Here is a 25,434-nt window from a genome sequence, read left to right on the forward strand (position 1 = left end):
CACGCCCGCCACGTCGGACCCAGCCCACCCGACCCTACATATATTTGTCCCCATTCGCTCGTCGGAGCAAACCCTAGCCACTTCACTCCACTCCCCTCCGCCACCCGAGCTCGCCTCCGGCGGTTTCTAGCCTTCTCCGACATGGCAGGTCGGATCCGTTGACTGGGATGTCAACCCGTGCGAGTTCGAGGAGGCAATGGCGGTCCGCATTGCACCCCGCTGCTCCCGGGATGACAGCGCCCGGCCGATAGGCGGATCCGTCCGCCGCGACGCCATAGCGTCGGCTCACTGGGCGCTCGGGTCCTCTGGTGTTGGATCCTCGCGGTCCCAGCAGCCGAAACACCTCTCCTTCCCCATCATCGATCGGGCAGACTATGAGTCCCACCGGGAACGGGCGGCCCGTCGTGGGAAGGAGAGGATAAGGGCCGCTGAGGCCCGTATCGCGGCGGAAATGGCGGCGGCGGAGAAGGCTGATGCGGCGGCACGGGCGGCCGCAGAGGAGGAAGCCATCCGCGCCCGCATTGTGAAGAAACGGCAGTGCAGGAATACATGCGCCCTCGCCCGAAAGCAGAATCAGGCGGTCCGTGCGATGGCCGGACTGCCACCGAAGGAGGAGAAGGAGGGCAGCTCCGGCGATGAGCAGATACGGCTCGATCCGTACTGCGTCTTTGACCGGTACTTCCGCGAGAAGGACAACAAGGGCAAGGGCAGCCGTGAATGAATTCCACCATAGCCAAACATGCCAAATTTTGATAGTCCGATAGTTAGTGATGATGGAGTAGCCGGACGATGTGTGCGCATCAACGTAGTTGTATGGATTTAAGATATGATAGTTGAGGTGTCCGAATATGCATTATTTAAGAGGTGCCCGGTCAGTGCCGTGGATTTTTGTGGGGTCGAATTTGCCTAGTCCCACTAGATGCTCTAACGATCTCTTCTTTCTTTCCTGTACCGGCACGGCAACACGGCCTTTCTTAATCCAGTATTATCATCGGCCGCCCTCGTTTCATCCACGCAACGCGAGTGACACATACAGGTGGCATTGCTGCTGGTGCTGGGTTGGGTGCGGGCGGGCGGGGCTGCTGGTTCTGATTGTTGGCCAATGAATGCCGCCCGCTTGGCGCTGTGTGTGTGGCAATGGATTGGACAGTTATTGGCTTCATGGAGGGGGGATACAGCTGGCCGAGCCTGAGCGTGACCGGTCGCCCGTCTCCCATGCGTGCCTGCCGAGGGGAGCGGTGGGTTTCGAGACATAATTTCGTACCTGGTGCCCGGGAACAAATTCCGTTTGATTCCGTCGCTGGTAGAGCTACCAGGCTCAAGATGAAGCTTATTAGACTAGCCACAATGGATAGTAACATAAACTAGTAACATACATGCATATGTTACTAGTCTATATTACCATCCCTATAGTGGGGAGTAACATATGTATGGTAACATGCAACATTTCATTTATTAGGTTATAGATTCATCTTGCTTTGATATGTGTGATGTTACTCATACTAGTAGACCGCCCGTGCGTTGCTACGGGCTACAATACAATGCATATAAATGAATTAAACAAATGACTAAAGTTGTCTTCAAGGTCGAAGCTCATTTCTTCCTTGTATATTTGGGCATGTTTGGACATCAAACGGACAGCCGGTAGGCTCTCCAAATTCAGCTGTGTGGACAATCGCTGCAACATAGCTAACACTTTATTTGCAATCAACCACTCTCTTCCCATCACATCCTTTCTTCCTATCATTGTAGCCCAATTGTTGAGCTCCCTCCATAGTCACACATTTCCTCACACCGCCAACCCGTGAACCACGTTGGGGGACACCCGAAGACAACCGTTCTTATCGTCGCCCTCTCGCTAGGAGGGACAAAGAGCGAGGCATAAACATACACATACGTAAGTTAATTCATTATTTCATTAATTGATTACTTAATATGATGTCTTGTATCCTCTACATAGACAAAAAATACAACAAAAATATTATCTTCATTCTACATAATGAAATTGAAAACTTGTGAACAAAATCACAAATAAGTGTTGAAAAGTAAGAAAACATGAGGATCCTTAAATTGGTGATACGATTTACATGATACTAACTCCTTCCCATATACATAGGTCCCCTATCAAAATACTGACAAAAAAGAGAAGTGATTAATGCCCATCTCATGGGCCTCGCATACTTGGACAGACGATGTAAATGAAATCCATATATTAGCTAATTATAAGGTGCTTCCAATCAAAACAAAACATTTATAAGGGAAGGGGCTACTACAACTTGTACAGTCCTGAGCCACCACGCTGCTAACACACTCATTGTCCAGTGTATGCAAGTCATCTCTTCCTCTCCCCATCACAAGTGACATGTTCAAACTCCAAAGTCGATGGATTGAATCCTTCAATGCGAAGACACCAAATTTTGAACTCCAAGGTGCAACCTTGCAGCCTTCACATGATGCAGTATATTGGCCAAGGTAGCATACTATCAAATTTAGATCCGATTACATTTTTATACCTCTCATAACATAGAGATTGACAAGATATGATGATTATCACTTGAGAATATATACCAGCAACAAAAACATCCACAAAATATAAACACATATCACTTTTAAAAAGGTAAAACTTTGAGACACAACAAAACACTATATGCCTAGATCTAAAAAATGACAAAAGGAGAATAGGAATAAATATGAAGACGTGTAGTATTTGAACCGGAGCTCACATGCTCCTTGATGAACTGTAAAATCCGAAAACACAGTAAAAATATATATATAATCTGATTTTTTTATAAAAATTTATGAAAGTTTTAACTTCTTGCAAATGCTTTTGATGAAATGACATTCGTGTAGGTCTGGGCAAAAAAACGACGCTCCAAAAGATTTGTTCTCGGAAGCATTTTGGAGCATCGATTTTTTTCTTTTTTTTCAGACCTCCACCAATGTTATTTCATCACCAAAATTTGCAGGAAGTTATCGATGTTTAAATCCAGATTTTTTTTTGAATTCTTTAACTAATTTTTTGGATTTTACTGTTCATCAGGGAGATTGTGAACTCGGGATCAAAAGAGCACTTTCGTAAATATGAGTGGAATTAAATAGAGCTAAGAGCTAATAGCTTATGTACATCTGGAGAAGCCAATATTGTAAGTTTAGTGCAAGGAAGTTTCTGCGGAAAATGAAGTTATTTAGTAAAAATGATATCTTTTTACGTCGTGCCGTCCAATCTCCTAACACTCATTATCATGGCTCATCCATATCTTTCGGTTTCAACAGAATAAAGTTACCGCTAATTAGAAGCTCGCCATCTTCCCTGAACATTGCATTGTAATTTCTAGATTGAAATACCTATGAGTTTGGCATTTCTTATGATAAATGTAAATTCTTAATACTGAATGATAATTTTGTTCATAATTCTGCATTAAGTTTCTAAACCAGAATTTTGCATACATACACAAAATAGTTATGTAAATTTTGTTAAGTGACAAAACATGGTAAATATGGAAGATGGTAGAACCTGAAGTACATGATTGGAGATAATTCAAGTGTTTGTAGCCAACAATTCTGAACATGTACACACACTGCTGAATTGATAGGAAGCAAAACTCACCGGTGGTCTAAGACTTCTCGTCACCAGGCACATCTCCTCTTCGCGTGAACGGCCTTCGGCGTCGCCAAAGCAATAACCTCCAGCTCATTCTTGGCCATAACCTTCCCACGGTGTGGTACGAGTACGAACCAGTGGCGGAGCCAGAAAATATCTATAAGGGAGGCCAAGTGCTACTAAAACTGGTTGGGGAGGACCAAAGTGTTGAAAAATAGATTTTTAGCAGCAAATTAGTACTAATTTTGCCACTGTTCATAGCAAATTACATGCAAAATCATGGTGTTAGGGGGGGCCAGGGCCCCTGCTGGTCCCCCCTGTCTCCGGCACTGGGTACGACCTAGTGAGACCAGCTTAGGACTTTGTACAACTAAAATCATTAAGTGGACAGTTGATCAAGCACAAACATAGACATGGAGAGAGAAGAATAAAAATTCTAATATATTCACCTCATTGTACCAATCATCGTCTTCGTATTGTCCGCAATGAACATTTGTTTCACTGGGAAGTGGACCCCAAATCTATTGGCTTTTTTGTCATGAACCCTCACCACAGATGGATTGCAAGCTATAAATTTAAGTTTTCAGAAAGGAAATGTCATGAGACCATTGCCCATCAGATCTTCATTGCACCACAGTGAACACATGAGAAGCATCAAACTCACAATGGACTTGCGTGGTTGGTCCATGCATCCGTGGTGGGTTGCTTCTTGGGTCCTCTGATGATAACATTCCCAAACAACTCCTCTGCGTCCTCCGGCATGGTTGGCCACATGCCCCTTTCGAGGTCCAGTATTAAGGTTGGCCTTCGAGCTGTGGGTACAAAAATCTATATTAATTGTTAAAAATGCAAAGAAATCATAAATATGATTCATGCATAGACACCTTGCTGGAGAGGACAATCTGACAGAGATGGAAAAGAGGTGTGGAGGAGGGATTCTCCTGGCTGTCATTTTCATCGCCAAGGGTGCTAGTATAGGGTGCCTACACATCTCTCCATCTCCATAAACAAATCATATCATAGGAACATACCATCTAGTATGAAACTTCAGACAGGGAAATAGATTGAAATTAAATTCCAATCCGGGTGGCTGCCGCCTCTGAGATATCCACCCTTACAAACGACCAATCCTCTGGGTTTTTTTGTTGCAAACTGCACTAAAGAGCTTTTTGAATCGCGTGGTCGCTCAAAAGGCCCTGGAAAAAATCCCAAACAATATCAATAGATAGATGTGCAGACGTGAACATAGTTGAAGGGGCGGGGGAAGACGAACCAGCGGTAGTCTTCTCTTTGTGATCATTTGCGTAGCCACCTTCTTGACCTCATCTTCTGTGAGCATCCCATCAATGTTCATGTTCCACCTGTTAATGTGAGACACCCAAAAGAAAATTTTCATCAGTATGTTAGATTGACTTAAACTGAACATAGCTTAGTCCAAGATGTGGTCAGTAATCTCCGTCTAGACCTCTCTGAGCTGATCCTTGTTAATGCCTTCATCTGGCTCAATGTTCCTCTGCCTCGACATATCCCGAACAGCTTGTTAGCAAACTCCTTGGAGTTCTCCATGCCTTGGATCTGAGAAGCATGCCCATTAGAAAGTTTAACAATTAAATGGCACTGCAAAAGTAATTAGAAAGTCTAACACATTTGCACAATTACTGTATCATGAAACCTGTAAAAACTCAGTTACTGGATGAGCATACAAACTGAAAATCCTACTGTTTTATACAATCTTCACATTCCATTCATCAAGCAGATAGTAGCAACCATTCTAATAAATGGAATCAAAACTTGGAGACTCCCAATTACGAAAAGCACAAGTGTTGAACAAAATGAGATGGAACATACATGGCGTAATTTGTTCTGCCCAATTCACCCAAAGTAACCGGCCGGTGATACAATCAGTTGTAGCAGTTAAGCAGCTAACAGATCTATTTAATTAGCTGCAAAGAGGAGAGAGCATTCGAACCAGCGGTAGTCTTCTCTTTGTGATCTATCCTGCATTGCCATTGACCCAGAAATACTTGGAGATGGTGCAGCCTTATGGCTGATGGATCTATTCACATAAACAGAGAATACTCACCGTGTGGCCCGGATGAACATCAACATGTCCTCGCCGGCTACCACTCGCATGCACCTGGCCGCTGCCTGTGCCATGCTCACGCCCACCATTGTCGTGAGCATCGACCACGCGCCCTGCTGCGAGCGGCCTTGTGCTGTCGCCTGCCGCGCCCTCTGGTAGGCCCACAGCCCATCGGTCGCCGTCACCGTCGGATATACGTGTGGAGCACCAGCAAGGACGAGGATGGGGCTGCAAGAGGAAGAGGAGGCATCACCGTCGGAGATAGAGGTGGCTAGGGTTAGCCACGGGGCCGCACATGGGGCCAGAACAGCGAGGCGGCTGCATATGTTGGAAATAGGAGATCTCGTCGGAGTCGGTAGCGACATGGGGGCACCAATCGACGGCGGAGGCGGCCGATAGTGGACACCGACAGCGATGCACGCGCACCAAAGAGAGATGTAAAAGGGAGAGAGGCCAGCGAACCAGAAATAGAGAGGGATGGCGATCTCAGAGGTCGATGGCGGCGATCTTGGACCTCGGCGGCAGCGATCTTGGACCTCGACCGCAACACGATCACGCCCTGCCCTGCCCTCGGGTTCCGCGAGGCGGCGGCGTCCCACGAGTAGGGTGCCTTGGAGGTCGGCGGAGGAGGAAGACGGTGCGGCGGCGGCTCCTCCCGGACCTCGGTGGCGGATTGGGTGAGCCAGAGAAAGAGGACTGACCTAGCCGTCGCCTCCGCCGAGGACCACGGGGAATCGCTGGGAGGAGCCGCCCTCGTCTTCCGTCGAGCACCAGCAGAGACATAGGGGAGGCGGGTTTCGACTTTCGATCCAGATGGATGGGCGAAGAGGAGAGCGAGAGGGATCTGTAGAGAGGCACGGGATCTCGGCGGCGGCGAAGGGCGACTCCTCTCGGATATCGATGCTGCCTCCTCGATAGCCTCTCGGCGGCGGAGCGGGAGGCGGGGCGGCGGGGGTGGAGTGGGAGAAAGAGGGAAAGAGAGAGGTCGCAACGGGAGGGGGTGGATCGAGAGGAGGGGTCGCAGCGGGAGGGAGAGAGAGGGAGCGATCGTTGGGTTTTTTTGGCACCGGTTTTTTTCGCAGAAGGATAGCGAGTTAACGGAGGTGGGAGGATGACGAAAATAAAACGGAGGTGGGAGGATGACGAAAAAAACCCAGCGAAAATAAACCGCGCGGACTATTCACCAAGTCGTCCATTAGGAGTAGAGACTACTAGTAACTATCTATGTTACCACTTTTCTCTCTTTCTTCATTTATTGCTTGCCACATCATCTATTTTATCTAAATATGTGTGATGTTACTACCTATGTTACTCCCACTGTGGTTAGTCTTAGCTTCCCTAACAACTGGCGGGCAAGGCGTCTTTGGATTGCAAGAATTTGAAAACGTATGAATAGAAAAAAATACAATGATTGAGATGCATGTATTATAATTCCTACTCCCTCCGTTCCAAAATAGATGACCCAACTTTATACTAACTTTAGTATAAAGTTGGGTCATCTATTTTGGAACGGAGGGAGTACGTGATAGAGGACTAAAAGGAGATAGAGTTCAAGTGCATTGAACTTCTCCAAGGGAAAATAAAATGAGGATGCTCGTGTAGGAATATGATAAACGCATTCATATGATCCAAATGACTTTCATAGGAAAATTTTCATATGGACTTGTACCCTCTAAATATTCTTATCAAGTTCTTGCAATGAAATAAGCCCAAGGTTTACCATGCCTCGCAGTTCCAACCAATAATCACCCGGGCGTTGGGACTTGCATTACATCGTTGGGCCACTGGCCTAGGCCCAGTGTACACAAATTTGGATCACATGGCCTCTCGTGTGCGTTGATGCTATATCACCCTTACAGCAAGATAGAGTACCGCCTCGCCTCAAGCGTTTCAGTTCATGCATTGTTTTGGGACGGTCTTTTCTTTCGTTCTATTCCGGTGGTTTCAGGAACCTTCTACTCTTGTTTGAGCAAGATTCTAGGTCGTTTTATGTTTTATGCTTAATTTATCTATTTTTTCCTTTTTCCATAGATTCATGTATTTTTTACCAGTATGATTTAGTGTACAAGCATTTTTTACATGTCATAATTGTTTTTTAAAAATTGGGTGATTTTTATGCATTTCACAAAAAAAATATGTATTTTTAAAAAAGACACATTGAACATTTTTTGAATTCATGCTAAATATTTTCTAATACATCTTAAACATTTTTGAAGTACACATTGAGTATTTTTTGAATTAATGTTTGGACATGTTTACAATATCATGAGCTTATTTTAAACACCTGAACATTTTCTTTTTAAATGGTACGTTTCCTTTATATGTCATGAATATTTTTGTAACTGTGCACAAATTTTTTAAATGGTACAGAAATTTTGTAAAAATATGTGTGAACAAATTTGTGCATCCCATGGACATCTTGTAAACAATGTCATGACCATATCTTCATATGCATGAACATTTCTTTGAAATATCATGAATCTTGTTTCAATGGTATGAATATTTTCTGTAATTGCACGTTCCTGTTTGTACATTTCATCAATGTTTTTCTTACACATGAACTTTTTTGAATAGTACAAACATCCATTTAAAATTATACCAACAGCTTTTTAATATTAATGAACATTTCCGAATATTGTCATGTACAAGTTTGTAAACGTGTGAACATTTTTTAACACCCGGACCATTGTTTGAATGGTATGGAAATTTTCATTTAAATATGATGAACAATTGTTTAAACTTGTGAACGTTATTTTATCGTATGACCATTTTCTAAGCGTACAAATGTTATTTGACAGAAGTCATGAACGCTACAGAAACTAGCAAAAACCTGAAGCCCAAAATACTTGTACATGTCTCTACTGCTAAGGAGGAGTTGGTAAGTTCGTCTCACCTCCTCTCCATGCCCGAGGAGTTGGTAAGTTCGTCTCACCTCCTCTCCACGCCCCCTCTCCGGTCTCCACACGGCCTCCCTTTTTGGAATAATGTAAACTAAGTCGGTATTTTTCCTTTTTTGTCCTACTGGAAACATTGTCGGGTATTAACCTAACCAAATATTACCAAAATCATGTCTGGCATTAACTCAATCAAATCATTACAATATGTCAACTGAATCAAAACTTACTTTGCCTTCCCCTACCGATACCTAAATAAAATCAAATCTTAACAAAATCTCAACTAAATAAAAGAAATCCGTTTACTTCCCTTTCCCATAATAAAAGTTAAACCAAACACTACCAAAATATAGAAATGGTGGGGATAAGGTATATGTTGGACAAGATTAGTGTTGAATGACTACAATTAATTAGTTGCCCGTAGAAGCTAATTAAGGATCGCTACACCGGTTCCCTTCCTAGAAGCTTTTCAGTGGCTGGGCTGACCAATGTAGCATGGCATATGTAAAAGTCGTTAGGCAGCGTGCGCATAGAACTCACAATGAGCGAGTTATAGACATGCCCCTTGAATCTGGAAAATCCTATTTGATGCTTACTGCATCAAACTGTCGAACGTTCGCACAGGCGATCCCCCCAAGCGAGAGTATTGGGCCGGCCCACTCCCCCATAGCGAGGCAGCCGGTTTTCACCGGTTTTTGTTTTTACACCCGTTTATTTGTGTTTGTCTTTTCTTTTCTTTTTCTTTTTTAGTTTTTCTTTTTCGGTTTATTTTTCTTTTTCATTTCTTTTTTCAGTTCCTTTTTTGTTATTTGTTTCATTTTCAAGTTCATATTTTCTTGTTTTTACTTTTCTAAATCGCAAATTTTAAAATTGTTTAACATATTGCAAAATTGTTCATTTTTTACAAAAAAAATCGAAAATTCCAAATTTTATTATTTTTTAAAAATTGTTTGGGTTTTTAAAAAGTTTATAATTTTGAAATTTGTTCCTGTTTTCCAAAACGTTTGAAGTTTAAAAAAATTTGTTCTTGTTTTCCAAATATTGTTTGTGATTTCAAAATTTGTTCACATTATTAAAAATGTTCAGAGTTTCAAATTTTATTCATGTTTTCAAAAAATGTTCTTAATTTTTTTGTTCTCATGTTGGCGTGTTCAAAAATTCCAAAAAAATTTCATGTTCAATAGAATTATTTGCATTTTCCAGTGTAGACAGAATTTTTATTTTTTTTCACATTTTCAAAAAAGATCAAAGTATAGAAAAAAACCTTTTTTGTAGAAAAATGTTTGCAATTTTAAAATTTGTTCGTATATTCTTGAAAGTTTAGAGTTTCAAATTTAGTTCATGATTTCAAAATGTGTTCAATTTTTCAGGATTGTTCATGTTTTCATAATTTTGCTCACAATGTTGCAAAATGTTTGCGTTTCAAAAAGTATCCAATTTGTTTTCGAAAAAACTGCATTTGAAATTTAAAAAATGTTTTGAATATGGTTGTTCCTAGTTCTTAAAGTACCACACTTCTCATTAGTCACAAATGCTTGGTTGGTGCATTCGTATGCCGCTGCGTCTGAGAGCATAAGGTCTTGTGTTCGACTCCCAGCAAGAGGACTAATTTTTGGAATTTTGCATACCGCGGTCCTAGTGTTGGGCCGGTCCATGTGGCTATTTGTGTGTGCGTCCGGCTGCTATTTGACGTAAAATGTGGCAGCTAGGAGCTCCCCTTGAATCCATCGGGCGTGATGTATGTTTTTCTACCGAACCGGGGTACACATAAACGAGGAGGTATGTTTGTTCAGGCCGACCTGACCCATCGGCCCCATGAATTAGACGTCGGTACAAGCCAATTTGGTTTGGTACAGGCCGAACTTGGTGTCAAGTGCCCGGTAGGGCCAGTAGCGAGGCCGCCTCCAGGCCCAGCCGCGTGGCATGAATCTCTACTCTTGTAAAAAACTCAGTTGGTGATGATGGTGCGTCTGTCATCCGTAATTTTTAACCATTGGTTCTGTATCTAACGGTTGTGAGGTCAGTTGTGGCATTTTTGCAACAATACCCCACTTCTATGGAGTAGGGCGTTTCGGTGCCCAGGTTGATCTGCACCCGGTTAGAAAACAATTCGTACAAAATTAAAAAAACTCAAAAAATTCCAAAAATATTTGTGCGGTAGAAAATTTGATGCGTAAGGCTCGCTCCAAAATTCAAGTCATTTGGACATCTGAACAGCTTTCAGCAAAAAAGATAAATTGGGACAAAACAGTACTTGAACAGTAAACATTTTTACAGACCCCCAATTTGTCTTTTTTTCTGAGAGCTACTCAAATGTCTAAATGATTTGAAAAATGGAGCAGACCTCACGCATCAAATTGTCTACCACACACAAAAAAAGATATTTTTTTTGGATTTTTCTAGTATTTGTTTTGAGTTTTTTGTCAGCTCGGGTGCAGATGAGCTCGAGTGCAGAGATGGATTTTCGACTTCTATGTTTCAGTTTGTAGAAAGCCCTCTAGTATCTTGAAACTAACCACATCCCTCCCTCACCTCATCAAAACAGTCCAAGGAATATATTTTGAGTAAAACTTTGTGTGTGTGTTTTTAAGTTTGTGAATATGTATTATTCTACTTTGTATCCGTTGCAAATACATGGGCACATTGCTAGTAATAGTTGAATACGATGGCGTCTTCCTTTAGTCCAAACGAAGCAGCTGGATACAGTCGGAGGCAACGGCGTGCATATACGCACGCCCGGTCTAGAGCAAATTTCGACCAAGCTACCCTAGCATTAGCATGCATGTCGTTACGAAATTACCAAAGGGAAAAAGTGTTTCAAACGGAACGAGATTGACGGTGGCGGGTGCCGACATGACGTTTCAACTCTCAGGCCCTCGCCCAGACGCGTCGGAGGACTTGACGAGAACTCATGATCATCGTCAATTAGCTTGGCACGCGTCCAAGGAAAGTTCGAATTTCAAAGATGCGCAACCTCGTCTATACTCGGCCGATACACAACACGATGGATATATATTGTACTACTACTAGTAGTAATTGAACAAGTCAGCTGCCATTTCTATGGCACCGCCTTCAATTAAGTACTCCCCGTCGTCGCCGACCGACCTTCCATTCAGGTTCCACCCAACGGCAGACAATCAAGATAAGAAGCACGATGGAACTACTGCGTTGACAACACACGATAGCGTTGGAGTGCAGGACAGAGCAACCGCGTAAGTCCGCTGACATTTTCTCCGGACAAAGACTTTAAGTACTGGTCGACCGGCGTTCAATTGTTACAAACAATTTTGATCAAGAGCAGAAACTCTCGATCGAGCAGCAGCAGCAGAGATGGTCAGGGCGATGGGTATTGCCGCGGCAAAAGGCTTCACCGCCGGTTCCATGCACTACACGCCCAGCGGCGTCGTGTGTCTAGCTTTCGCCTTCGTGGCCGCGGTTGCGATCGTGGCCGTCGCCGTGTTCGGCTGCGCCGGCCACAAGAGCTCCGGCGGGAAGAAGCCTCGACGTGGTCACGGCGGCTCCTACTGGGCAGCTGGAGCGGGCGCAGGCGCAGGCGTCTATGTTGGAGACAGCGGTGTTAGCACAGGCGGCGGAGGCTGTGGAGGAGGTGGTGGCGGAGGCTGCGGGGGCGGAGGAGGCGGAGGAGGTTGCTGAGGAAAGACATCATATACAGGGGATTATTACTGCAAGACCCATGATATTGTTTCCATAAATTTCACTTCATTCAAATATTTGTAAATAATACTTTCATTTCGATGATGTTGTAAATGACCGCCCACTTGTTTACATATACATATTCATTCATACCAGAAGGGTTGGGCACGCTTTGCTGCACCATTGGTGTCGTTGGGTTTCAAAAAAAAGTACTCACTCTATTTTCAAATATAAGGTGTATTACTTTTTTTTGTAAAGTCAAACGTTTTACATTTGATCAAATTGTTAAAGAAATATATCAAAATCCATAATACCAAATTGGTATGATTAGAGTTATCATGAAATGAATTTTCATACTTCTTTTGTTTCATATTGTGGATGTCGATATTTTTTGCTCTAGTCAAAACTAATACCCCTTATATATTGAAACTGATGGAATATTTAGTTTATCGGGTGAGGGACATGATCGAGTGTGTTTTATTTTATTTATAATGCGGCGATTTGGTGGACCTTTTGTGGTGTGATTCCGTGTTATTCGCTAACCAACCTATATTTATGTGGAGAAATTTCTACGTTAGTGGCAGCATATACTATATTGGTGCTGCATGGAGGCACTTCCTTTTGCTAGGTGGTGGGAGGGTGCGCGGGATTGATATGGCTTTATAGGCCGTTGCTGTCGGTTGATTTGGAAAATAATAAATAAAATTCAAAATTAAATATCTCAATTCAATGAAAGAGCTTCAAAATTAGGGAACATAGTGAATTTAAGAACTGAATAGGAGGCATCTTTGAGAAATTGTTGACCATATCAAAATTGGGTGACCCAATTCTTAATTGAAGACCTAAATTAACTTCAAGTCCTTAAAAATTATGAACCATAGTGTATAGTATAAAAGAATTGAATGAAAGAGCTTTCAAAAATTGTTGACCTAGTCAAAAACAGGTAACCCGACTTCAATTGAAGTCCTCAATTAAATGTGAGCTCTTTAAAACTAGGGAGCATATTGTTATAAAGAATATGATCTATAATATAATTTTTGGAGCCAGGGACATTTCATTGGGTGTGCCACCTCAATAATTTTTATTTTTTTTGCTTTTTACACTCCTCTGCTTATAATATAGTGCATATAAATTCTTTGAAGAAGTTAAACTTTGCAAACTTTAACCAAGCTTACAGAGAAAACTATTTGTACCTACAATGCCAAATATGGACAAATGTTTCTTACTACCGGGCGTAGTTACTCCCACTTATGTTTTGTACATTTTACGTAGTATCTATCATACTGGAGTATATGTACGTGTAGTATGTTGTATATAAAAATATTAAGGTAGTATAGATATCCTATTTTTTGCATGATTATATATACTACTTTTTAGGTAGTATGTACCATATTCTAAGTATACTTTTTTTACATATAAATCTGTACGTATTTTATAAATATAATAAAAACTACATTTACAATTTTTTCATATAACTCAGTTTGAAGTATTGTAGATATAGTATATGAACCTATTAAAAACGATAAAGTACTATATAAAATATGAGACATGAGTATAACTTATACCTGGTAATAAGATGTATTTTCCCTACCAAATGTATAAAATAAGAACTTCATCTTATGGGACATGTTTGGTTAATCATATCTAGCCCATACAGGCCCGCTGATGCAAAATCGGCCAGTTGGGAAGGCTGGGTTGCATGCCAATACCGACACACAGGAACTTCAAAGCAGTCCCGGGCCAGACTGAGCCAGGCCCGGGTAAGCCACGCGTTGCGGTCGCCTGCCCACTTGGGGAAGCGCGGGAGACCAACGTGACGCTTCATAACTCTGGTTGCTTTTTGTCCTCACTGCCCACTCCCGTGTTCACACCACACTCTTCATTCTCTCTTACCGTACTACCTTTCGGTTTCTCCTCCATGGCCGAGTCTCAAGGTCGCCTTCCCCCTTCCCCCTCGCCCTCGCTTTGTGTCAACCCATGACGTGTGGGCCGGGCGGCGACCTTTGCGCCGCAAACCGGCCGCCGTCCCCATTCTGCTTTCGGCGGACGACAAGTTCTGTGGCCATTGAGCCGCCGGCTGCTTCCGGCGGTTCATCGTAGGTGTGGGGCCAGAGGCACATCATCGTCCACGGCAGCTATGGGAGGTGCACCAAGCGAGCCCGAGGTGGCCATTTTTACCCTCATTCGGGGGTTTTCTTCCATCGCTCCGCACCAGGGTTCGCCGATGGCGGCGGCCTACACATCCATGTCGGTGACCAGTGTCTCGTTTGCGGTGGCCGGTATCTGTATGCCACGCATGCCCCGAACCTTTTAATAGCGTCGGTGGTGGCCCTCATAGTCGTCGGGTCCTCCTTCGCGCTGACCGGTCTCTCCTACCCGCCTGGATTCAGGCAACCACCTTCGGCAGGGTCCGTTTGTCCACGTGCTCCACTTCCGCTGCTGGTAAGTCAATTGGGCCATGTTTACCCCCATTCAGCCATTAGGTTTTTCCAATTCGATTTGATTCGATTTGGATCTATGATCCATGCTGTGTAGATTTTGTTGGGCTATACTAGGTGCATCGACTGCAATGTACAGTTTCCCCTATGCGCAAAACAACGAGGAACATGCCGAGGGACATGGATCACGGATCATTACCACTAGACGTGAAATACTGTGCAGCGAAAGAAGAGTTGCGGCAGTGCGTCTCCAGGCTCGTCTCCTCCTCGCCGATCTCCCACGCAGCCGATTGAATCCCACGAACGGGTTCGCTGAAGCGACGCAAGTGCACCGCTTCTAACGATATCCGAGCGTGCAGGAGAAACATTGTTTGGCAGACTGCTAGGTCGGATTGCACGCCCAACGGGGAGTGGAGTTGGCTAGTTGCAATACATACAAAACCCTAACGACAAATGCCAATGCGATCATTTGAATACCTGTGCCGCACCTTCACTATATATACGCATCCATCGCGGGCTCAACACATGGGCCCTGCATGGATTCTAAATCCCGAAGTCTATTCGGTCTAGATCCGTCTATTCGGTCTAGATCTGAGCCCGAGTAGGATCACATCCATCTCACCAAGTCGGATCTGGCCTGACGGCTTCCTTCTCTTAAGCGCGCGATCCCTTAGGTTCAAGTCGGCTTGGTCGCAAATCGGATCACATCCGACCAGCTTGGTTGATAGCGGCCACTAGCAAAGCATGCCGACCAACAAGCAGACAATGAAGCCGGTTTGGCGTACCTATACATCACACTTCCGTTCTCTTTGCCACATGATATATGTTGTTGGGCTAAAGGCGATATCAGTCATCCTTGTTGCAGCCTGGCCCCTTTCTCGTTCCAATGATGTTGATTGTGTCACATGGCCATGCTTATCTAGGCTGGTTCACACGAGGGGCTCATAGTATAGCTCTCCTGATCGAAGGGGCAAATCCCATCTTGCTCGACCATGACATACAACATTGGTCTGGACAAGTCTGAAACCTACCTTTATAACTACCTAATTACAAAGTAGCGTTTAGTCGGCCCAAAACAAGTCGATCACCATCCCGAGTCCATGCGCCAACTTAGGTTGGCATAGAACGTATGTTGTACTAGAGACTCATTGATGATCTACCGCTGCATCTCATAGTCGGGTCTGTGCGACTCAGACCTTATCTGGAGCCGGATCCGAGTACGTCGAATCCGACTCCAGATCTTCCCTGGTCCATATTATCCGGTTGCATCCAATACTACATGACCAGCGAGACCGATCATTCTACCGTGTCATATGCTAGTCTAGTCGGTTTCGAGTCCACACAACTCTTTCTACTAGGAAGCATTTAGAACGGTCATCATACAATGCATATTCTCACAAACAAGTCAGATACTTGTTGGTACACATCATTGATAATGTCCAAGAACTATATTGATTCATAAACACATAGCTATCGTCAACCAACTAAAACATACCTTCTCTCGTTCTAGCAAAAGAAAAAGAAAAACATACTTCCACTGTCTAAAAATTTCATCTAGAAATTCGACTCCCAGTTAAATAGATAAAAAAATGTCAAATCTGAATGAATAGTAGCAGTGTATATTCACTCTTCATCACAAAAATAGTTCCTATTCAGTACATATTTTAATTTGATATATTCAAAATCTGGAATGTTCTTCTGTTTCGCACAAAAAAACAACTTGCTCTTCTGTTTCTTGAGCCGAATTTTAATGTGTTTTTGAGATAGGTTACCACATAGGCCATGAGGTGTGCTGAATTTGAATGTCAGTTTTTAAGTCACGATATGTATGCATTGTACGAAGGAGCTATATCTCGCATATAGCGAGATGTATGCTCCCCTGCCTGAAGCCTCTCCCCGCACTCTACAGTAATTGGCTGGTCCATTTTCGCGCGTTCATTCACTCGCTCGCTACATTGGCTGCGTTTGCTTCATTTGTTTTCTGGTTTTCTTCGGTTTAATTTGATTGTTTCTCGGTTTCCTTTGAATTTCCTTTTTCTTTTTTTTGTTTTCTTTTATCTTCATTTTATTTCTTTCTTTCTCGATTTTAGTCATTTTTCTTTTTCATTTCTTATTTGGTTTTGTCGGTTTCTTTCTCGGGTTTCTTTGGTTTCCAGTGTGTTCAACAGTTTCCTTCAGTTCTTTTTATTTTTTTAACACGTATCAAGTTTTTTCACATACTATGTATTTTTTGTATACATCAAAACATTTTTTATGCATCTTTAACATTTTTCAATACATGATTAATATTTTTCATAATATATCTTCTGATGTCTACTTTTTCTTCATACACCTTGTACATTTTTCATATACATGTGAAGCATTATTTGATACATGTTCAACATTTTAAAAATACTTAATTACATTTTTATAAATGTATGTATTTTACATTTTTCATATATATCAAGAAAATTTCCTTATACATGTTTAACAATTTTTAAAGACATGAATCAAATTTTAAAATACAATTATTAACATTTTTTCAAACACATGTATTGATGTCTACTTTATGCAATACACATTGTACATTTTTTATACATCTAAAATATATTTTAAACATTTTTCAACTACATTTTTAACACTTCCTCAACACATGCTTTTGAACATTGTTTTTCGAATATGTGCCAGACATTTTTTAAAAATACATGTTGATTTTTTCCTCAAATAATATCAACATGTGTTGAAAGTTGCACCAACATTTTATAAACAGTGCAAGCATTTTTTCAAACCTAAGTAATTTGTTTTGAAATATATGCATTTTTAGTTTTTAAATATAATACGAAGTATAATGAAAAAGAAAAAGAAAAAGAAAAAACGAAGTGAATGAACTAACGAAGCAAATGAACGCAAAATGAGCGAACCAACTGCTTCACTGGGCCGGCCATGACCACGCCCCTTCATCTCAAAAAAAGAAAAAAGAAAAAAAAAAGAAACCTACCACACGAAGGTGCAGCGCGTGCTCTGAACTGACCCGAGCCGTTTATACTACGCAGCAGTGACCAACTCGCCTTGCCGTGTCCATGCATATGCATATCCCCGGGGGATAATCCCCCGGTGGAAGCCCACTGTGACTGATTGCACACATCACATGTGGGTGGCAGACGCGTCCAAAGACTTGACGAGAACTCACGATCAGTAATTAAGTTGGCGTACCACCCATTGAGCAGTCAAAATTTCCAAGGGTAAAGTCTCTCGGCCGATACGGGACGTTCAGTCGCACTCACACTCACACTCACACTCCGCCGATGTAGAAGGCCGGGAATCTTTGCGTGTACCTACGGGCGTTCCAGCGCCGGCCGCCATATACAGCGACGCTCGAAGACTTCACGGTTAGTACCTCGGAGTGAAGAACGGTGCATACACGACGCCCGAAGACTTTACGGTTACCTCGGAGTGAAGCTGCTGACATTTCTCCGGCCAGGCATATAAGTACCCGTCGACAGGCATTCCCAGCTCGCAGACAGGAGGAGAAACTTGTTCAAGCAGAAGCAGCTACGACAGTCGTTAGGGCTTGCTGCGGCCTGCGGCCAAGGGTCTCGCCGCCGGTTCCATGGAGTACGCTCCCGGCAGCGTCGTGGTCGTGGGTGTGGCTTTCGGCTTCATGGCCGTGGTTGCGGTCGTGGCCGTCGCCCTGTTCGGCTGCGCCGGCCACAAGAGTTCCGGCGGGAAGAAGCCTAAACATGGTCACGGCAGTTCCAACTGGGCAGCAGGGCCGGCCCATAGATATACGGGCCCCGGGGCAAGACAGCAATAAGGGGCCCTTGTGTTTACTCAAAAGCTCAAAATATTTATATTTCAAAAGCAAAGTAATATCCAGTACATAGCATAGTCTGATGATCTTAATTTGCACTCTAAAACTGACAATACAATTTATTATTTGATCAAGTGAACTACACCATGATAGCAATGAAATGATGTAGTTTGACAAAAGCTTGCATTCCTAAATTTGAACGGAGACTTCATTTTTTTCTGCAAAACAAAAGTTCCTGTCAAAACTGGTCGCTACTTATATCTTTTGTGTTACCATCAGATAAAAAGTTAGGCAGTACACTTTGTTAGCATGTTCAGAGTAAACCAACCATTTCCTGTCATGTACCTCTCCATTGCTCAACTTTCTGGAATAATAAGATTGTGAAAAATGTCTAAAATTAATATCTGAAGGGTACACAATATCATCATTTCTTACAGGACCCTTCTCAACTAAAATATCCCTAGCCTTATCATCCAGATTATCCCAGTTTCGTGGATAAAAAATGTCAACAGTGAATGGCTGTTGTTTATCGACACTAGGTGAATGAGTTACATTTTCTTGCTCACTGGAATTGTTATTACCCTCATTCATATCATCATCAGTAGAATTTGTATTCTCAGTTGGTTGTTCTTCAACACTTACTATGGCCAATTACAGGAGATCTCTAGAAGAACTAACAGGTCTGAAAAAATTGTTAAGTGATCCTTTCAGGGATTTTACCTCTTCATCTTTTTCCTTTTTTCTCTTCCTTTTGGCACTACCAGATAAATGCTTTCTAGAGGACATCTCACTAAACAAGAACAAGCAGCATAAAATGATTAAAACAAGGAACAAAAGCACCTGAATGTGTTTCGTGGGATTACTACTGTCACTTTGGGAGACGGATCCTCCTCTCTGTTTTGGAAAGACGCCTGGTTTGATGGTGATCGCCAAGCCCCCCTCATGGAGCTCTTTCCCAGGGCTTTCTCGTTCTGCTTGAACGAGGACGCGCCCGTCGCTGATGTTCTCGCGGCCACAGACCCAAACATGCTTTTCCACCTGCCACTGTCAGCTCAGGCTAGGGGAGAGGTTAGAGAGATCCAACATGGATCGATGCACGTTATCCTGGAAAGAGATCGCAAAGACACCTGGGGGTGCACTCTCGGTGGAGCCTATTCCTCGAAGAAGTTTTATGATCACTGCTTCAGGGAGATTGTTGCTGACAAGGCCTTTGGCTGGCTCTGGAAAGCCAAGAGCCCAATCAAATTCAAAATGTTCGGGTGGCTGCTGTTGGTTGATCGCCTAAACACGAGAAACATGTTGAGACGTCGGCACTACGTCGTGGCTAACAACGACTATACCTACATGCTATGTCAGAACCCCCCCTGAGGAAACGATTGAGCACCTTTTCTTTGCCTGCCCATTTAGCCAGCGTTGTTGGGCTAAAGTTGGCATGTTTTGGCCAGCACTGGGGGACAGGATTTCTTTGATTCACGGGGGCAAAGATAGTTGGCGTCAGCCTTTGTTTATGGATATCTTCTTGATGGCAGCATGGAGTTTGTGGAAGGAAAGGAATAATGTTTATTTCAGAGGAATCCCGCACTCCTTTGACTCATGGCTGACTAGGTTCAAAGATCTGTTGAGTCTCCTGGTACACAATTATAGAGAGGATCTCCACCCCTTCCTAGACACTTACTTACAAAGCTTGTAAGCTCCTTATAAACACTTGCTTGTCTTTTGTTTCTTTGGAGATTGGTCGGGGGGCTATTAAAAACCCACCTGTAACACTGATGTAATTGTTCTTCTGTGAGTAATACAAAAGTCAGTGGGAGCCTCTCCCACTGTTGTTAACCGTAAAAAAAAGCACCTGAATGTGGTTGTAGGTGGCCAAATCAGTAGGTCTAGAGGTTGCAGTCAGCACGAACAAGAACACAACACCATGAACTGAATTATTTCCCCCCTTCTCCACTTCAGCAGTTCTCCTAATATCCTGGCTCCGGAGCGCTGAAACTTAGATCCACTGAAGTCTGAAGAGCAGAAGATAAGAAGAAGAGATGTCAGGTATGGAGTCGTCGGAGGGCACGCCTATATAATTGACAGGGGGAACGGGGTTATGGGGAGGAAGAAAAGAAGAACACGTACCGTCTCCTCTCCAACGTCTAGGTGATGGGGAATGAGCAGACCCTTGAAAAAGGAAGGAGAGACGATTGGGGAGCCGATTTGCGCCTTTAGTCTCCATTAATGGCCGGCGGCGATCTTGGAATCGGAGACGGCACGGGAACGGCGGCGCTGTTTTGGGAGTTTGAGATTTGGGGAAGAGGAGTCGAGGAGCACGGGAAAGAGCACGGGATCGATGCTGAGAGCCCTATTTAAAGTCGCTATTTTTCTGGGCTTCCTACCTATAGAGGAAATAATACCTGGGCCGGGGCCCCTGCCTTCCGGGGGGCCAGGGCGGGCGCCCCGTTTGCCCGGCCTATGCGCCGGCCCTGCTGGGCAGCTGGACCAGGCGCAGGCGCAGGCGCCGATGGAGATACCGGTGGTAACACAGCCGCAGGCGCTGGCTGTAACACATGCGGTGGAGGAGGTGGTGGTGGAGGCTGTGGAGGCGGTGGAGGAGGTGGTGGTGGAGGCTGTGGGGGTGGTGGAGGTGGAGGCGGCGGAGGCGATGGTGTCTGCTGAGGAAGGCTATCATATACGAGAAGATTATTACCAAGAGACCCAAAGTATTGTTTGTATAAATTTCATATTATTCAAATATTTTGTAAATAATACTTTCATTTACGAAGATGTTGTAAATGCATGCTCACTTGTTTACATATTCACATCCATTCATATATGATATATAATATCATTGTTGGAACCATGGACATTTCACGGGGTGTGCCACCTCCATATTTTGTTAGTTTTTTTTGCTTTGGTTTTTATATCATACACATGACGCGGAAATGGCCAAAAGAGAAATGCAAATAGCTTAATAAAAGAATCCATCTTACTAGCTTCGCCAGTCTTCTATAAGAGTAGTCGGGCAAAGCCACTTCTGTTGAGATAAAAATAAGAATGACTGATCTAATGAGTGTATTGTAACTTCTTATACTTGGTAAAGCGCTAACTCAGACTACGAAGTTGGAACCTTCGAGGTTTCGACAAGCAAAATTGCAAACTCTAATAGAACATGAACTTGATGATGCAAACAACAAATTTGGAACCTACGAGATCACATCAGGACACATGAATTAGATATGCCGATGTATCCTCAGAAGAAACTTGAAAATGTTGATAGCGACCTACCAATTGTGACAAATAACATGCGGGACACAGGCCACTACATAGTGGAAACTCGTGGTGACTTTGATCTGGAATAGCTAGGGACTCGGAGGCTCCAAATTCCCAACTCTCCATATATGTAGCAAATCCACCAATACCAATTTCAATCACGACAATTTTGATACCTTGCACACAAAATGAATTTCGAGAATTTTCAATGGCTACCGCTAGGATTTTTCTCATGGGTCCTACTTGAGTATCGCAAGGCTTCCACAACGGCCTCCTTCGGCTTTGAAGAATTTGGACCTAGCGAAAAGGACTCTAAGTCTTCGCACAAACAAGCAACGTAGAAGCAAGACAAGAAAGCGGAGCTATCATAGAAGCAATAGCTTCCCCTGACAATATACAATATACAGTACAACAGGCGCCTTATGCAATAGCTATTTTTAAATATTGTGAATTATTTTTTTCATTTTATAATATTGAAACTACATACCTTCGCTGTCTACCAGGCGCCTTGTTCGGTTAGCTATCTCCAACCCACGAAAACATACCATCGATGTATAAAATTTCATCTACAAATTCAAATCCTAGCTAAACTTGTAGAACGCCCGTGCGTTGCTACGGGCTGCAATCAATGCATATACTTTAGAAAGCATCTATGGTATGAACTCTTAATCCAATTGCCCCTCAATCTAGTCTATTATACCTATTGATTTGTTAAAACACACTCTTTGTTATTTTGGTTGTTGGTATATCATAGAGATATGCATGACCTTGGTATCAAGAATGATTGCTTACATAATTTTTGAAATGTGTGTTGCAACACATACATATCCATTTTAAAAGAAGAACAATGATATATATTAACAAAAATCTGAGAGTTTGCGCAATTTTTTATTATGGAGACTTGTAATGATTGTGGGTGCTACTCATGTCTTGCCCACACTTGCTAGATGTTGCATCCCCGCGAGAAGATGATTGCTTCCGCTGATCATTATTTAGGGGGGGGGGGGGGGGGGGGGGGGGTCAGTGTCGGTGTCGCGTGTGCAAGCTGGGGCACTTGTTGACAACGCAAAAAAGTATTTATATTTGCAGCAAGGGTAGTGGCCATCGCGCGAGGGGGTTCATGGCGCCAGCATCAACATCCCATGCTATTGAGTTTGGGGAACACCAACGGTTCCCAGGTAGCATCTAGCACCGAGGCAGCGGCTGGGATGGTATGGTGGATGCTTCAGTGTGTCTCATTCCGTTGTGCAGTGGCATGGAGTAAAGGCAAGCCCCCACCCTCCCTCCTCCTATGGCCGTGGGCTCGTGGCTGTGGTCTAAGGTGGGGAGTCATCCCACCAATCTGCTACGGGACAAACGTCAGTTGCCATGAATAACTTAGCAATAAAATAAATTGAGTTAAAATTGAAGAAAACATATGCACTCTAGCCCACTAAAAATATTTGCATGGAATTGCAACAAAATCGACTTTAATGTGTATAGGAACAAAAGAAATTACAATCTTCCTTAGAAAAACAATGGAACCACCTTTTGTTATATCCCAATTCTTAATTTAAAGTAATTTTTTTGAAGTTTTAGAATTACATAGAAAGCAGGCGAACTACTTCTTGATCTGGAAATATTTTCCAAGACTGCATGACAACAATACTACCGTTGACAGTATCAGCACTTCAACGGGATTAGCTTCTTGCACAATATACGCTGGATATGGTAGCCATGACCCAGTTGAGGACTGTATGCTTGATGTCTTGGAATTTGTAAAGATGATTTCTGCGGCAACTATACAAGGAGTTTCATCACCACGTGAAAGTCTCAAAACAAGGAAATTAATAGGCAAATGAATGTCCTTTGCATATGAAACCGGTGCAGCTATGGCTATGCGCCTATGCCTGGTCATTTTGCAAAGCAACATTCAGTTTGGTTGCCTTTGCACATCAGCCAAGGGAGTGTGAAGGCCACACCGAAGCTCCAACTTTTATAGCCATCAGCTTTCCCTCTTTTAACATGCAAATTCTATATATGTTCAAGTTGGAGGCTGCAATTTGAAGCCATACACTGAACGTGTAGCATTCTGAGAATGAGATTATCAGTCATGATCAGTTTTGGCTTTAAATATCAGAAAGTGTCTCATTCAAAATTACAGTTCAAAAGAACATTCCAGGTTATGTAGGAAAATTACTATTCTCCTAGATACTCTGTAGCATCAGCAAAACACAACTACACAAGTGACACATTCTAGCCCTCTATGTTTACAACTGGAGCTAGACACATAAGGAACTGACATAATCTTCTAGTAAACCTCTTATTTGTTTCAAAGTAAGTTCACATCCATCTAACTCTTGTCTAGTTTTTCTGTAAGTTAGGTCAGACAGTGCGAATATGCCATCACATAGGCGCAAATTCAGTTATTCACCAAATGAATTAGTATCTATACAATCCAATTCCATACATGCTCATTCATGCCAAGGACTCACAACCAATAGAAATAAATTATGCTCCAGAACATAATACTATTGTAGGCTCGTACCACAGAGATAATCATTTCGAATCATACTAAAGAAATATGATTTTTTATGCACTCATCTTCTGAAATTAGTACTATCAAATTTAAGGGTTGATATCAATGGACCAATATTCACTTGAACATACAAAAAAACCACGATAGAAAAAGAGATCTAAGAGTATCCATGTTATTCGAGGGATTAACATCGAAAACAACTCTGCAATTTGAGTATTGGCTTTTAACATGGGAGAAGCAAACTTGTACCCTGTAAATTAGGATATCATAAAGAAGTTATGGTCCTCTCCTCCTCTAGGACCATGAACCAAATGGTCAATTTGCTTGCTTTTGCCTCCTCATTCTTGCATAGAACAAAATCGTGACCATTACTTTCTATGCAACAAAAATTAACGACCAAGGAAATTAAACTAATTCATTTGGTGAGTCGTTTTGTTAATAGTCCGTTGATCCAGTGATACACCGATTCATGATAATACTACCAATTTGGAAATACAAGTATCATATTATTAATGTACCAGTGGACATCAACCAAATAGATAGAAATATATTTGTGCGTCATTTTGATCTAAGTTTGTTAAACTAATCGGCCGTCGATCCAGTGGTAAAATATAGATATCTAAATGTCATTTGGCTGAAATCAAAATTATAGCATCTCAAATTTCTCGCAATACATTTACCAATAAATAAAGGGATAAATAAAATTTCCACGCAAATGTCTTCCCATGCAATGCAATGAAATGCAAAATCTTTTGCGTTTTCTCGAAAAAATGTCCACGTAACAAAATTGGTCTTGTACAAGAAGACTCGAACATGCATCAGAATATATGAGTTTGGTGTCAAGACTGTATACATTAGAATTTTCTTCTCGGGCAGGTGGTTCTAGTTTTTTTCTTCTAAAGAATGTCCTACTAACATGGACATAATCTAATTGTGAAAACAACAAGATGGTCTGGCCAACTGACCACACCCCAACCAGAAGTTTTGTGTCCATAGCTTTCTTTTACAAATGCATGTTTGCATTACTTCCAAACGTTTTGTTCCAATTGCTAGTCATCAATGGAAAATTAGCATACTGCAGATGAACATATGTGATAAAACATACTACGATTGACACTACAGAGATAGAGCAACATGACCCAAAAAAAAACGTCCTTCTCATCTTTAGATTATATAGTTCAAAAAATGGCAACTAAACTTACCA

At 42.6% G+C, this 25,434-nt stretch overlaps 1 long non-coding RNA gene across 1 annotated transcript; it reads right to left on the reverse strand.

Annotated features, from left to right (window-relative positions):
• Window positions 1–2,022: 2,022 nt before the first annotated feature.
• On the reverse strand, window positions 2,023–4,145 carry LOC120973802 (uncharacterized). The gene is made up of 2 exons (XR_005769253.2): window positions 3,608–4,145; window positions 2,023–2,444 (listed from the first exon to the last, which is right to left on the reverse strand). It is a non-coding gene; the product is annotated as an uncharacterized lncRNA (long non-coding RNA).
• Window positions 4,146–25,434: the final 21,289 nt, after the last annotated feature.

This window comes from Aegilops tauschii, chromosome 2 (assembly GCF_002575655.3).
Source record: "Aegilops tauschii subsp. strangulata cultivar AL8/78 chromosome 2, Aet v6.0, whole genome shotgun sequence".
Classification (NCBI taxonomy): domain Eukaryota; kingdom Viridiplantae; phylum Streptophyta; class Magnoliopsida; order Poales; family Poaceae; genus Aegilops; species Aegilops tauschii.